General features: G+C 35.5%; 1 pseudogene; it reads left to right on the top strand.

Annotated features, from left to right (window-relative positions):
- The first annotated feature begins 261 nt into the window (after positions 1–261).
- Positions 262–1,082, top strand: LOC129512363 (proteasome subunit alpha type-1-like; annotated as a pseudogene).
- The last annotated feature ends 4,557 nt before the right edge of the window (positions 1,083–5,639 follow it).

Consider the following 5,639-nt stretch of genomic DNA (forward strand, 5'->3'; position numbering starts at 1 on the left):
TAAATTTCATTTTCATACAAAAAGTAAATATGTGAGGTGTGGGATATTAATGAACTAGATGATGGGAATTCTTTTATATGTATATATGTATCAGATCACCACAATGTATACTTTAAGTACAATCTTATTTATAAAAAGAAAAGAAAGATTGGGTTTGCTAAAAGGAAATAAAAAACCTAAAGGTGGCTTGTACATTTTTTAAAAAAAGATCATTCTTCGGGCCGCGCTCCTGAAGCCTCCACCTCTGCCGGAGGCCGCAGCATGACCCGCGCCAGAACCATGTTTCGCAACCAGTATGACAACCAGTATGACAACGACGTCACTCTTTGGAGCCCTCAGGGCAGGATTCATCAAATTGAATATGCAATGGAAGCTGTCAAACAAGGTTCAGCCACAGTTGGTCTGAAATCAAAAACCCATGCATTGTTGGTTGCATTGAAGAGAGCACAATCAGAGCTTGCAGCTCATCAGAAGAAAATTCTCCATGTTGATAACAATATTGGTATCTCAACTGCGTGACTTACTACTGATGCTAGACTGTTATGTAATTTTATGTGCCAGGAGTGTTTGGATTCCAGATTTGTATTTGACAGACCTCTTCCTGTGTCTCGTCTTATATCTCTAATTGGAAGCAAGACCCAGATACCAACACAACGGTATGGCCGGAGACCATATGGTGTTGGACTGCTTATTGCTGGCTATGATGATATGGGCCCTCACATTTTCCAAACTTGTCCATCTGCCAACTATTTTGACTGTAGAACCATGTCCATTGGAGCCCGTTCTCAATCCGCTCATACTTACTTGGAGGGACATGTGTCTGGGTTTATGGAGTGCAATTTGAATGAACTGGTTAAGCATGGTCTGCGTGCCTTATGAGAGACACTTCCTGCAGAACAGGACCTAACTACAAAAAATGTTTCCATTGGAATTGTTGGTAAAGACTTGGAGTTTACGATTTTTGATGATGATGATGTATCTCGGTTCCTGAAGGTCTTGAAGAAAGACCACAGAGAAAGGCACAGCCTGGTCAACCTGCTGATGAACCTGCAGAAAATGCTGATGAACCAATGGAGCATTAAGTCACAAACCAGTCTATATGTGTATTCTCAAATATGTAAGAATGCAGGAGCCCTTACTGATGACAGTAATCTATACTTTGAACCAAAAGATGCAGCATGGTCTTCTGGTATGTTTTAGGAATCGGTCCAGATGTGTTTTTCCCAAGTAACTTGTCTGAACCATATAATGGTGTGCATTTTTCTTTGAGAGGGTCTATATAATCATTTTCTAGAAAGTATAGTTATCTGTACTAATGTTTTTAGATGAAGAACATAGTGTCTTTGTGGTTTTAAAGACAACTGAAATAAAATTGTTTCACGTGCCTGTGTAAAAAAAAAGATCATTCTTCAAACGTTAGTAACAAAAGTAGTACTTTATTAAACATTTACTTTAAATAGGAGGGAAAAAAGAGGACACTGGTTTATCCTCATTTAAATTTTTTCTTTTTTGATAGGGGAATTTCCATTTTTTTCACTTTCTTTTAAGTTCTAAGTTTCTTGCATTTATTTATCAATTTCTAGGTCAGCCTTCCCTACCTCATTTTCTTACTTTTTTTCATAGAAAAGTAGACTTTTGTGAAATGCAGCTTGTATATGGACAGGTGAGGACTCAGTTATCTGAGTATTACACTTATCTGATAGATCCAAACATATTGATTGGAATGAGGTTCACCATGATTTTTAAAATCCTCGTAAAGTTTGATTTAATAATAGGCAATTGAATTATGTGTTTATTTATATTCAGGCTATAGGATTTCATTGTCTTTTATTCTTTCTTGACACTAAACCTTGTCATAAGGTAAAAATTGCTCTAGAAAATTAGGCTTATTTTGGCCTCCAGATAATTAGGCTTATTTTGGTTTAAATTACAGAGAACAGATCTTGCCCAGAAGGAGTCTGTATTTGTGAGATAATTGGGAGTCTGAGACTCTAGGGACCAGTTAGGGTTGTCTTCTGGTTTATGCCTAGTGGGACACATGGATATTTTATACTGACCTCACATTAGCCTCAGTTCTGAGATAATGATACAGATTCTAGAGGGAGAGAGATTTGAAGTGGCCTCAAAACCTGCATTATTAGATATATTTGCTTTATTTTGTTAGGCCTTAACTCTAAGAAAGATGCAACATCATGCATTGACATTCTTCTTCTTCTTCTTCTTTTTTTTTTGCAATCTGATTGTATAACTTGTTATTCCCAACTGTCCTCTACTTTCCTTTACACCCTTTTCCTAAGGGAATTCAGTAGCACTATGTTACGACTTGAAAATATTCTCAAATAGTAAAATAAAACTATTACAAAAAATCTGCCTTGCTTAAATCAGGCTAACTTTTTAAATTTTATGCCCTTGGCACTGTTGTTTTAGATCATAAATTCTTAGCAAGCAAGGGCAATGTAACGCTTGGTTAGCTTTTGTCCAATGCCATGTGATTAAACCTTAACATATATTGACTATTTTTATCCATTACTATAATTTTGTTTACTCAGATACATTATTTTCTTTTTTATTTCCTCAATATATGATGTACAATAGGAAGCAAGTAGGAGTCAATAGGAAAACATTTTTTCTTGCACTTATTTTTTGGACAGTTCTTATTATATCAGTATTTGCCCTCTCTTTTTTCATTTTTAGGCAGGGTCAGATATTTTCTCCAGTAGCAAAGATATTACTTCATTATTTTCAGCAGGATCATCTCTCAGGTTGCCTTTTAGTTATTAACTGATTTGTTTACAATCATCTCAAGAAATACCATTCCCTTTGTTCAGACGTGCACAGTCCTTACCTTACCACTCAGTGAAGAATGTGAATGCCATTGCTCTGAAGTTTCTTAACATAATAAATTTATCAGTGTATATATCCCTGTTTGTGGGGCTGTGCCACACTTTGATGGAGTCTGACCTGATTTCTTCAGTGAAAACCCATCTGCAGAGAAATATTTTTATCTTTTTCCCAAAGAACAGTTACCTAGTGAAACAATCACCTTCTAAATCAAATGCAAAGATTTCAATTAACAGGGATGAAGAAATGGAAATTATAGGTGCTATATCCTGAGTAGGAAAGTGAGTAAGGTATAGAACTAGTCAAACTCATTGCACAGGCATTGGTGATAATAATATGTTCCAAAGAAAAGAATCAAGCTGCATTCAGAGTAAAAGCTGGACTTGAATCATTAAGGTGGAATGCAGAATAGAGTGAGAAGTTCATCATATACAGCCTTCCCAGGTTGGGATGCAGAATGGAATGAGAAATTCTATATATATATAGAATCTTTTTTTGTATTGTTTTGTTTTATTTTAAGAAAACCTGTATCTCAAGATGCATATGGTTTAAAATACTAAATTCTATTATAACTCCTGAACTTTCTTGGTCCTGTAAGTGATCGTTTTCTCATTATTGATAGATGGGCATCTGTTAATTGTTTCAGCTCCCAAATGACAGGAGAACACTGTCCAATGTGTCTGTAGAGTTAAAATTGGGTAGAAGGACTGATGGCTAAGAGGCAGAAACAGAATAGAGGAAGAGAAAGGCCTGGTAAAGAAAGTGGCTTGAAGAGGTAGAGGATTGAAGATGGGTGTGAGTCACAGACAAAAGGTCAGTTTTAGATACAAGAGTAGAACCAAGAGTCATGGACTATGGACTTGGACTAGGGTGAGCATTGAAGGATTGCAGGAAGTATACTGGACTGAGACTTATAGACTTAAGTTCTCGGTCTTGTGACATTGTTTATATGAGTTTAGGTATATTCTTTAACTTAACTGGTTCTCAGTTTCATTATCTGTAAAATGAATGGAAGGGCCATATAGTGTCTAAGTTCCATCACAATTTAAAAATCTGTGATTCTCTGATATGTCTTATTCTGAGCCATCAGATTGTCAGAAGAAATGAGGCTACTTATAGAACGTTAGAATGAAGTTGAAAATGAGCACTCTAGATCAATTCTTTTGACACTGATGGTTGGTTAGTAGTTTAACAACCACAGTTAGCAAATGACTTCATGAAAAAGATAAAGAGAACATTCACCAAATACACTCTATTAAGAAACTCTGCTTTATGCGATGACAGTAACAGTAGATTAGAAAAGTTACTTAAAGAAGGTAACTTCTGTATTTAAAAAGGTATTTAACAGAGGAATGCAGTGGTTTTAGATTTCGTTTACTTTCTATTAATAAAAAGCTATACTTGCACATAAAAATATTTAGAAAAAACACTAAAAATTTTACATTTTTACTTTTACCTACAAAAGAAATTATGTTGAAATCACATTGAAATTCTATTGAGGGCAGCCTGGGTGGCTCAGCGGTTTGGCACTGCCTTCAGCCCAGGCCTGATCCTGGAGACTCGGGATCAAATTCCACGTCAGCTTCCTGCATGGAGCCTACTTCTCCCTCTGCCAGTGTCTCTGCCTCTCTTTCTCTCTGTGTCTCTCATGAATAAATAAATAAAATCTTTTAAAAAAAAGAAATTTCCTTTATAAAAAAAAGAAATTCTATTGAATGTGAATAAGGTACATGCACACTGTTTCTGAAGGCATGTGTTGGGATGTACTTTATCTAGACACGAATCTCCTAGGTATTTTAACAAAATATGAATAGAGAGAAAACCGGAATTACTCAGAGGAAAAATTGAAAGCTAACTTGTACCATACAGCACTGAGATAGCAGAAACAGCTGCACAGCAGCTTAATCCTTATGACAAGCCCAGAACTCTACAATAATGGCTGGCACTGTCTGATGAAATTGCCAAGGAGCCAGATGCCACAGCTGGGAACATTATCCTTGTGTTTCTGATGAAACTGATACAGCAAATGGTACTCTATTGTTAACTCCTTGCTATTCATATAAGCTTTCTACAAAGACTTGAGATCTCTTATAAAGGGTAAATTCCAAAGGATGATGGCAAGGAAAATAATTTATTAGAGAAAAAAATCTGAAGAAGATGCTGTAAATATTGCCCAAAGAAGAAAAAATAGAAAAAAAGGAGTGACTTTTAAATGACAAGCTGTAAAGGGTTAGAGGAATTGTGACAGTATCAGGTTGACAAATGCTCTAAAAATTACAGCGCTATTTACATTTTCTCTAACATAGGTATAGTACTATTTTTGCCAGGGACAATGAGAAAAACAACAGGGGGAATATTTAACCTAAACAGATTATGAGGAAATTTTTCATGATAATATACTGAATAATATATAAATGTTAACATTTACAATGTGTTTAGCTTTGTGTTAGCAACTTCATGGACCTCAAGGAGTCTATAGGTAGAATAGTATAGTATAGTCTACAGTATAGTCAGTATACAATGTGTAATATTTTATAGTTTATAGTCTCGTACAAAGTACGAGACCCTGTGAATTACTGGATGGTTTGAGTCTGTGGTGTATTCTCATCTATAAATGTGGCATGTTTTATGTGATGAACTAATAATCCCCGTGTCCTCACTATATTCGAATTCTGATTCCTAGAACATATAAATGTACTAGCTTACATTGCAAAAGAGACTTTGCATAATGTGTATGGAATTTGAGATGAGGAGTTATCCTGAATTATTTGGGTGGGCCCAATCTAATTATATCAGTA

The sequence above is a fragment of the Nyctereutes procyonoides genome, unplaced genomic scaffold, assembly GCF_905146905.1.
Source record: "Nyctereutes procyonoides isolate TBG_1078 unplaced genomic scaffold, NYPRO_anot_genome, whole genome shotgun sequence".
NCBI classification, from domain to species: Eukaryota; Metazoa; Chordata; class Mammalia; order Carnivora; family Canidae; genus Nyctereutes; species Nyctereutes procyonoides.